General features: G+C 48.3%; 1 long non-coding RNA gene across 5 annotated transcripts; it reads right to left on the bottom strand.

The window, feature by feature from the left end:
* Nucleotides 1-2112: 2112 nt before the first annotated feature.
* LOC140003292 (uncharacterized) lies at nucleotides 2113-10162 on the bottom strand. Of its 5 annotated transcripts, XR_011811661.1 has the most exons (7): nucleotides 9693-10162; nucleotides 9147-9207; nucleotides 8748-8805; nucleotides 7575-7685; nucleotides 7396-7448; nucleotides 6906-6999; nucleotides 2113-2979 (listed from the first exon to the last, which is right to left on the bottom strand). It is a non-coding gene; the product is annotated as an uncharacterized lncRNA (long non-coding RNA). The 5 variants fall into 5 exon arrangements; XR_011811662.1 differs by having other exon boundaries at nucleotides 2113-6999; nucleotides 8731-8805; XR_011811660.1 differs by having other exon boundaries at nucleotides 2113-6999.
* Between the last annotated feature and the right edge of the window lie 618 nt (nucleotides 10163-10780).

Genomic DNA, 10780 nt, shown 5'->3' with positions numbered 1-10780 from the left:
CAAGGACCAGGACCCTCCCGTTTCCCCATTAACTGTGCAATCCAGGTTTATACTCTACCTGGTGCTTCACCGAAAACACACAGCTGCTGGCCTGTTACAAGTCACATTTCTTTTGAGGCTTTTACTCTTTGAGGTGGTAATGTTTCTTACACCGTGATTTCCACTTAATTGTTGTAAGGATTCTGGTTGTCTGCATTTTACAAGGTTGTCTGTTGTAATAAATGACTAAGTCCCAAATAGGATTACAATCAAAGTTTACAATTTATTAAATGAATAGAGGTAAGCAAACAGCACTGGGTGCGCCGGGAGTCTCTGCTCCACCGAGACGCACACAAGTCACAGCAGGCGGCTGGGTTTTATGCTCCTGGGCTAATACATATTCATTACTACGTCTAGAAAAGGCAGGGTTATTATAACTAGTTCCTGGAATCCGAACCCGCCCACTGGCGCATGTGTTATCAGTCTCTGGTGGTCCCTCTGCGGGTCTCTCGTACTGAAGGCTCATAGTCTTCCTCCCAGGCTTTTCCCTTGTCCTTCTCCTTTGTCCATCTTGGCTGGATGTCAGAGACTTGCATAGTGCCCCATGCAATAGTCATAACAGTTAGCAGTTATTCTGAAACCCCTTTGTTCTCTTGTCCCCTATTAACCCGAATTGCTGGACCATTCCTCTGCAAGATGAGAAGAGGCAAAGAGAGCAGGAGGAACAGCAGCCCTGTTTTTGGTCTGGCTTAGTTCAACAGGGGGCAGCACAAGCAACCAGGCTGTTTCTCTTCAAAGACTTGCCTTAGCATTGGTGAAGGAAACTGACCGGGCCGACAACCCTCTTACCTTTTTGCACCACTCCACACCATGGGGACTTCATCTCTCCAAGGCTGCACGAGGGAAGGGCGGAAACAAGAAAAAAAGCACATCCTGAGGCACCTCATAACCACAGCCTACCTACTGCAATACTTGTGTCTCTCTTCCCAGCTGCTTCATCTCTGTGGCTCTCCATCTCCAAACCACATTCTTTTTAACTGCCATGCAGAGTGGCAGTCCTCCGGGCGCCATAGAGCAGCACCATATTTTTATTTTTTTTTTTATTAGTATTTTTTAATTTCAAAATAGCAGTCCGCTTCCCTCTGGAGATGGACAGTAGGTCCAGCCAGTCACCGAGTTGCCAACACAGAGCTTCACAGTTCCAGAAGGCGCTCTTTCCTTTCACCGATTCCTTATAAATGTTATCTACCACTGGCAAAAGCAATAAACAGACTGCAAACATGCACTGCCATCTTTGACAAACTTTATGTTTTCAATTTTATTATTTCAAAGAGAGCAGTCCACTTGCCTCTCCATCTGTGAAGTAGATCAAACCAGTCACTACGTTGCCGAACAAGAACTTGACGGTTCCAGAAAGCGCTGTTACCTTTGACCGGTTCCTCCTAATGTTTACCTACTGCTGGTTTATACATTTAGAGATTAAAATATAGCTCAAAAACAGAAGAGTATCCCACCATCCCAAAAAACAGTGAGCCAGAAACCTCTATTAAACATCCCTCTCCTAAGTGAATTCCAAGCACTTAAAAATTCTAGAAATCTATAAACTCCAGCCTGCCTAGAGAACCCTGCAACTGACTAAAGGAAAAACAAAGCACTTACCCCAAGGAGCAGCCCAGGCAGAAGGAGCTCTCTGATAGCATGCCTGGGGCTCATATAGCATTCAGCCCCGCCCAGCACCCAAACCCAATCACCTGGAAAAGGGGAGGGGCAAAGCACAAGGAAGTAGGAAGAAAGCAGGAGCAGCAGCAGCAGCTGTTTTTTATTATTTTCTTTGTTTGTTTGTTTGTTTGTTTTGGTTTGTTTTTTTTTTGTTTTTTTTTAAGATCTGCTTTACTTGAAAAACATGCAGAGAGCAGACAGGTGACCTGTGGTGTTTCTAGAAGCAACAATCCCCATGCTTTTGCTGCAGCTTTTAACATTGAAAGGACGACACGACCAGGCCAGTAACTGGAACTTTTTCAAATGGAATTACGTCAAACAGGTTCATCATCACTTGCAAATAGAGAGAACCAGAATTCACAAGCATGCCAGCCCCGACACCCACCTCCTCCGCAACGCTGACTACTACTGATGCAACATGCTACGGTGCAATACCTCTCTGTTCCCAGCTCCTTTACCTCATCTGCTCACTACATTTACCTGAGAAGTGTGCCCGAACAGACTTATTCTGCAGAGATGAAGAAGGTGGCCCTGCTCACTCTCTTGGCACTACTGCACTTATGCACTCAAGGAACCATACCCCACGGTTTCCCAAAAACAACGTACCTGGCAACCCCTCATAAACGTACTTCTAATACGTAAATTCAAGGACATAAAGCCTAGAAGGCTTTATGGTCTAAAGACTCGACAGACAGAAAACACACAGGCAAAAGCTCCAGAAATATAACAAACTGTCCCTAAACTTGAAACAGACTACCCCTTACGTGCCCACTACTGCCATTTTCAGACACATGCTCACACAGGGAGCTTCCATGATACATTTCAACTAAACCCTGCTCCATCACTTTAACAGCAAGGTTGTAACTTTGATAATATTTGACATACAGGCAAAGACTCACAGAAAGCCCCGTAATTCGGCAAAAATCAGAAGGGACCCAGAACCACAAAGCAAACACACAAAGTAACATCACCATACCATCCGTAAAACTGCCATAACAACTACTCACCTGAGGAAGAGCTGCGTGCAATACAGGCACCTACTACTAGATTGCTTTACAGTGACAGATCCTACCAGTTACCAACTCAAAAAGATATGCGTACCGGTTTCTACTGGAAAACGCATCAGTCCATAGACTCTGACCCACCTAAAGAACCCTGCAACTGACTGAAGGAAAAACAAAGCGCTTACCCCAAAAAGCAGCCCAGGCAGAATGAGCTCTGTCATGGAATACCTGCAACTCAGTTACCACTAGGTCCCACCTGGAACCTGAAGCCAATCACCTGGGAAAGTGCAAGGGGGAAAGCACAAAAAAAAAAAAAAAAAAATCAGAAAGGAGCAGTAGCTGTGGTTTCTTTATTCATTTATATGGCTTAGCTCAACAGCATGCAGAGTGCAGACAGGAGAGCTAGGGTGTTTCTAGAAACAAAAATCCCCATGCTTTTGCTGCAGCTTTGAATATTAAAAGGACAAACTGACCAAGAAAGTAACTGATTTTTTTTCCATCTGGAATTAGCTCGATCTTTTATTTACATAAAAAGAAAAATCTAGGAGCAGGACTGTGGGTAGTTAGGGTCTGGCGGCCGGAAGATGTCGCAATGTACGGAAAGGTGGAGCCCCTCCCTTGACGGACAGTAGCGTGTGGTCTGTGATGTAAGCAAGCGGAAGTGACGCTATGGGCCTCGGGTATATAAGCCCATGTGACTCGACAATAAATGCCATTTGCCATCCACCACATTGGTGTCTGCGAGCCGATGGACCGAGCGGCCTGGGGTTGGTCGCCGTGCCGTTCCTGAACCAGGTCGCCACTGCCCCCTGAAGGCAACAAGTGGTGCCGAAACCCGGGAAAACTGGATTCGGGTGAATGGCGGCCGGAGCGGCGGGACCAGCCCGGCGGGGAGGACGCTCCCGGACCAACAAGGAAGATGGAAACCCTTGTGAAGGTCGTATCAAAGTTGTGGAAGCTGTGGGGTGGCTCGGCTGAGGAAGCCAGGTGTGCCGGTGGGGAACCAGAGCCTGGGGAAATCTGGGAGAGACCACGGCCATGTGCGCCCCAGTACGGTGCTGAACTAGAAGACGAAGAGTTGGGTGAAGAAGCCTCCGGCGGGAACGGGGATGAAATGTTAGGTTTTACTAACACGTGGAAATGCGAGAAAGAGAACGGTTGCGGGGACGACCAGGGAGGAGGTAGAAGCGTGAGAGAGGGGCAGAGAGCCGATCGGAACGGCCATCCGAGAAAACGCTCCTGTGGCGCAAACGCCTCGCTGAGATGGCGGCGGGGCGAGCCACGAGGCAGAGAGCGGCCCGCCCGCAGGGGTGGGGGGCGGGGCCGGAACTCGATGGGAGGGTACCGGAACTCGGAGGTGAGCAGTCAGTCAAGCTCTGACTCCGGATCACATACCGATTCAAATTCGGAGGAGGAAATGGGGACAGATAGCCAAAATATCCCCATCCGAAATAAAGCTGCACCGCGAGGCAGAGAAATTCCTCTCACAGATTGGAGGAAAATTAAGATTGCGTGCACCATCTTGGCTCTATCGGCCATGCTAGCGTTCCTGGTCTGGGTGACAGACGGGGGGCAGAGGGTTCACTCACCAACAAACCCTAAGGATGTACAAGCGATTGTTAAAGCCATTGTGGATAAAGGGCTTCATTCTGCAATGGTCTCCACCCTCATAGATGGTGTTTTCAGGGGAGACGACATGCTCCCGTTTGATATAACACAAACTTGTAGACTGATCTTTGACGGGGGTGGGATGATCATTTTTAAACGAGAATGGGGGGACAACTGTATGAGACAACTGGCCCAAGTAACTGGGACGGATCACACACTGCATGGCTCTAGCCTGCAGCGGCTAATGGGTACGGACCCAACAGTGATCACCCCCCAGGCGCAAGTCCAGGGCCTGAGGGCCCACGAAGGTATGGCAACTCGTGCAGCCAGAGAAGCTCCAAACAGCCGACGCCCCAACTTCAGAACAAAACTAATGAAAACTGAGTTTCTGTTCACAGGAACGGATCATCGGGCACCCCCGTAATCTGTATACCCCGGCGACATGAGAAGACAATAAGTCAGCAAGCGTCCTGTCTAAGCCTGAGAGTTCCACACTGGCAGAATCCAGACACCAGCGAAGCGGCCTCCGTGGGTGGGGGGCTACAATGCGTTTGTGTGATCTTATCTTTGGACCTTGTATACTAAATATGCTTGTGTTGTTTGTTAAAAGTTGGTTAGAGAAAGTTAACATTATGTTGGTAGAACACCAACAACTACTTTAAGAGTGCATTTACTCAGCGTTACCAGTTACCTCTTAGTTTTCTCCTGGTTATTGTGCCTTATGTTTTTTAGTTAAGTTATGATGTCTACGTCTTAAGATTGTTATATTTTAGCTAATTTGGTTGTGCATAGGGAGGGGGGAAATGTGGGTAGTTAGGGTCTGGCGGCCGGAAGATGTCACGATGTACGGAAAGGTGGAGCCCCTCCCTTGATGGACAGTAGCGTGTGGTCTGTGATGTAAGCAAGCGGAAGTGACGCTATGAGCCTCGGGTATATAAGCCCATGTGACTCGACAATAAATGCCATTTGCCATCCACCACATTGGTGTCTGCGAGCCGATGGACCGAGCGGCCTGGGGTTGGTCGCCGTGCCGTTCCTGAACCAGGTCGCCACTGCCCCCTGAAGGCAACACAGAACTGATTGCACACCAAAAAAAAAAAAAAAAAATCCATTCCACTTGCAGGAAAAATCACTTACTTCAGTAAGCTACCTGTGGTGTAAATGCCTGAAGTAACTAGGAAAATAAAACTAACATTCATACTTTTAAGGAAAAGGTACAGCATTGAAGAGGCTTTCAGGGTAGGGCATAACTGCATTATCTGAGCATTCCCTAGGCTCCCAACCTTAGATGCTATCGCGCTGGGGAAACTTGGTGTGCTAGCTCTAAGGAACACCACGGAGCGTAGAGTGGAGTGGAGACACCACGGCTAGGCTCTGTAATCAGGTGGGGCCTCGATTGTTCTTGTGCACAAAGCTGCACTTTTTGCCACCCTAAGCCAAAGACCTGTCATGTTTTGACAAATGCTGTACCCTAGTGTACTTTTTGCTCATTATAATATCATTATAATACCAAAACACACCTCCATCCCAAAAGCTACCCGCCTCCAAGGTGCGACCACCCCTCACTGAGCATGCGCTCTGAATTTCTCGGAGCCTATTACTTTAAACGGAGACGGGAAAACTTTACACCAATCATAACTAAGATATGCTTGACTAGAGCCACTCAAGCTCCACCTAAAAGATAGAAAATAATATAAATTGGCCCAAGAGAGAGGGGATGTTAGGGAAGATACCATCGTCAGGGGAGATACCATCCCGAGGACATACAACATCCTTAGGACCTCCTGACTCCTGGGATCAGTCGACGGGCTGAGCCTCTCTTGCCCCCCCATTGGGACGCCTTTGGGTGAGATCTGAATATTTGCTTATAAATCTCTATAGAGTCTTTGATCCTTTTAACGCGTTTATTTCTAGGCTGCGCACCTGTAACACCTGTATAACACCTGTAACACCTATAACACCTGTGTATTTCATGCATACTAGCTTGCTTTTGCAGATAGTCACTATCACCGGCAATCCAAAAGAACCTGATTACCTGTTGCTGTAATAAACCATACTTGATTGCATTGTGATAGCTCTCATTAATGCAACTAGGGTGAGGGTGGTTATCCGTGATAGTTCAGTGTTCTGAATCTAACCAGACCCCCAGACGGTTAATGCATTGTTGGTGAATGTCTGAACGGACCCCCAGGTGGTTAATACGTTTTTGGTGAATGTCTGAGCGGACCCCCAGGCGGTTATTACGTTTTTGGTGAATGTCCGAACGGACCCCCAGTTTTGGTGAATGTCCGACTGGTTCAGTACTCTGAATCCAACCGGGCCCGTAACGGTTAATCAGCTACACCCCTTTAACGCGACACTACCTGAGAACCAAAAGGCTATGCTGATGGGTCAAAACACACTACAGGACACTGGGGCCAGGCCCTCCGCTGCACCCACTTAAAACCCATCCCTACACTCACCAAGGTGCAACCCCAACGCAAAAAAACAAACAGACGCAGCATTTCAGCACCTGCTTTGTTCCGATTCTAAAGACTAACACCACAGCCCACATTGCCTGGGACACCTGATAAACAGAAGAGAAAGCAGCCATACCCTTTTCAAGCCATCCCTGCACGTGTCGCTCCTTGATCATCTGCAACCTCTTCTCCAATCCTCAACCACTTCTCTAGAGAGCCTGCCATGGCACCTGTAAAGCAAGATGGATACCCTTCGCACTCACCTCGTGCTACTTGGCAGTTCTGCTCCGATCCAGCTCACAACCAGCCCGCCCTTCTCGTGCTGCTCTTCAGAGTGCAGCTTGGCCCCACTCAGCCTGTGTGAGACAAATGTGAAACAAAAAGAAAAGCATAGGCTGAAGCAGCATCCAAAGCCACAGCACAGCTGGGACAGTTACTCTCATCTGCTGCCTTACCTCCGTGCCCTGCCCTCCCCTCCCCTCGAGGCAGATGCTTCCATCTGCTCTCTTAGGCCAGCTACAACACCCCTGAAATATAAACAGGATTTTTACTGTACTTTGTGTAGTTCAGTAACTGCAGTGACAACTGCACCCCTAAATTACCTTCTATATCTGTTCATCACTCACCTTGCCAAAAGCAGCTCTGGTCGTCAAGTCCCGTGTCGTACACTGTGTTTCAGCTTTAACAAATGAAAACAGGCACAAGAGAATCAATCATTCAGCTGCCAGCATTAGCACCCATCCCTCAACAACACAAAAGGGACCCCATTTACAATACTATCGTTTCAAAACAGCAGCCTCCTTGCCTCAGCACCTCAGAAGTAGATCAAGCCAGTCACCCAGTTGCCTCCCGAGTGCTGAACAGTTCCAGAAGGAGCTCTTTCCTGTGACAGCTTCCTCCAAAGGTTTACGCTCTACTGGGGACGGGAAAGAAATAAAAATAAAAAATTCAAAACCCCATATCTGTAAGCTTTCAAGATTTGACAGACCTCCTCAAGCACACCGTTCAAGTGCTATGCGAGCAGTTGCTCGCAAGCAGCTCAACTCTCCCCCCTCCAGTCTGCCAAACACCACAGAGAGGACTGTGCCAGCTGCCCTTCAGTACGTGCCCAGAGGCAGACTGGATATCTTTACCAAAACAGTCCAGACAATGTATTAGTACACCCATGCACTGCCACGTTACCTGTCATCACTAACTGCCAGGCAGGACAGCTCCAGACCAAACACGTACACACACACAGGCACGCCACAAACACTACAAACAAAACACACAACACAAGGCACAAGAAAAAGTGACCCCCAAAAAGAAAGCCCTACAGCAACAGCACGTCAGAACAGGTGCTCTGCACCAGACCCCAGGAGAGACTCAAATGTCACAACATGCAACTGGAAGCAACTGCCAGAACTGGGATGACGGAGGCCTAAAAAGCCTGCCTTCAAGACAAGAGACCAGAAGGATGGGGACTGAAAACCCCCTAAGAAGACACTTAGGAAATCAATTCCCAAGCAAGAGCTCCTGATGCGGCCCAGATGACTTCTGCAAGAGTGAGGATGGAAACAGACGCGATCTCCAACCGAATATGATGCACAAGACCTGAAACAGATCTGCACCCATGCTTTTGCCGCACTTTTTTTTAACATTAAAAGGACAATACTTGCTGGGTCGTAACTAGAACATTCCTAACTGGAACTGGCTCAAACTTTTATTTACAATGAATGAAAGATCTAGGAGCAAAACAGACTATACACCAAAACAATCAATTCCATTCCACCCCCAGGAAAAAAATCACATACTCTCATCCCCTCCTGTACCTCAGCCGCTTGCCTGCCCCACGTGGCACATGCTTCCATCTCTTCTCTTTACCCACTTATAGCACCTCTAAAAGGCAAACTGGAATTTTACGCTATTGGATGTAGGAAAATAACTTCAGTGACAACCACACCCCCAAAATTAACAGCTACCTCTGCTCATCACGCACCAGAGTCACTGCAGAGGCAGCTGGTTGACACATCCTGCACTGCACACTGCATTTCAGCCTAATGAAAGGCAAAACACAGGCAGAAGATAAACATTCAGCTGCCAGCAGTAGCACCCATCCCTCAACAACATAAGCGACCCCAGCTTTACTTTTATCCTTTCAAAACAGCACTCCACTTGCCTCTGGACCTGCAAATTAGGTCCAAGCTTGAAAGGAGCGGCCAGCATCATCCACACCACCGGGGAACACAAAAGGACAAAAGAACCACTGTGCTTGCAAGCGCCCACCTGCCACGCTGCTCCTCTATCCCAGACAGACTCACCTCGGACCCTCTGAGGGAAACACCTGAGTGTCTTCCCTTCGCTTCAGGTAAGGGATGACCAGGCTGACAACACTCACCCTCCCTCACTGCTCCGCGACACGAGGATTTCCCTTTCCTGTCCACGACCGCACAAAGCACCTGCAAAAAAACAACAAAACAAAACAAAACAAAACAAAAGACAGAAAAGCACACTCTGAGGCACCTCACAGCCACAGCGTACCTGCTCCAAGACCCCTCTCTTCCCAGCTCTGGTACTTCAGCTGCTCACCAGCTCTAACTGAGATTCTTCGCCCACTGCACCACAGCAAACTCTGCCCAGGCCACACAACACACACTACACAAGCTACATTGCTTAAGACACACAAAAGCTGGAACGTTCCAGCCCAACAATTAGTCACGTTGCACAGGAAGGATGCCGCATACTCCTAGAAACCAAACCTTCCAGTCCTGAGCAGCTCCCCACCTCCTCATTCTAACCACACTCAGCAAACACACTGTTTGACCCTCAAAAAAAAAAAAAAAAAAAAAAGAACATGCACACACACAAAGAAAAACAACCGAGCTCCACAAATGCCAAAAAGACATGCACACACACAAGCCTCGACAGGGGTAATCAAACTTACCCTTTGCAGATGAAAGAGGTGACTCTGATACAACTCTGCTCAGTCTCTTGGTAATGCTGCATCTACGCTGCCAAGCCATATGTAGCATTCAATCAAGCTGGTTTTAGTCCTCTGGAGAGTTACACAAGTGGGTTTATACATCTAGAGATTAAAACATAGCTCAAAAACAGAAGAGCATCCCACCATCCCCAAAAAAACAGTGAGCCAGCAGCCCCTACTAAACATCCCGCTACTGAGTGAATTCCAAGCACTTAAAATCCAGAAATCCATAGGCTCCAGTCTGCCTAGAGAACCCTGCAACTGACTGAAGGAAAACTAAAGCACTTACCCCAAGGAGCAGCCCAGGCAGAAGGAGCTCTCTGCTAGCATGCCTGGGGCTCATATAGCATTCAGCCCCGCCCAGCACCCAAACCCAATCACCTGGGAAAGGGGAGGGGCAAAGCACAAGGAAGTAGGAAGAGAGCACAAGAAGCAGCTGTGTTTTTTTTTTCCTTTTTTTTTTAAGATCTGGTTTATCTCAAAAACATTCCGAGAGCAGACAAGAGACCTGTGGTATTTCTAGAAGCAAAACTCCCCTTTTGCTTTTAACGTCACCAAGCAAGTAACTGAAACTTCTTCAACTGGAATTAGTTTAAACACGCTCACCGTCATCTGCAAACACAGAGAACCAGCATTCACTAGCCCTAGCCCTAACCCTAACCCCAACCCTCACCCTAAACTCTAACCCTAGCCCCAGCCCTAGTCCCCGAGAACTGCATTTCCCGGTATGCTCTGGGCACCCAACATGGCCTCCCGGAAGTCCGGAGTCCCAGAACTACATTTCCCGGTATGCTCTGGGCACCCAACATGGCCTCCCGGAAGTCCGGAGTCCCAGAACTACATTTCCCGGCATGCTCTGGGCAATCAACGCGGCCTACCGGAAGCCTTGTGACGGAAAACTACACCTACCAGCATTCCCTGCACAGCCGGCACGGCCAATCAGAGGCCGAGTTGTCGAGAACTCCATTTAACAGCACTCCCTGGAACCCTAGCCCTTACCGCCCTTACACAAAGAAGCCGCAAGCCCTAACCCTAAAAATCCTCGAAAC

This window comes from Anas platyrhynchos, chromosome 10 (assembly GCF_047663525.1).
Source record: "Anas platyrhynchos isolate ZD024472 breed Pekin duck chromosome 10, IASCAAS_PekinDuck_T2T, whole genome shotgun sequence".
NCBI lineage: Eukaryota > Metazoa > Chordata > Aves > Anseriformes > Anatidae > Anas > Anas platyrhynchos.
The sequence above is the reverse complement of the archived record's forward strand: the minus strand, read 5'-3'. Positions and strand labels throughout refer to the sequence as shown.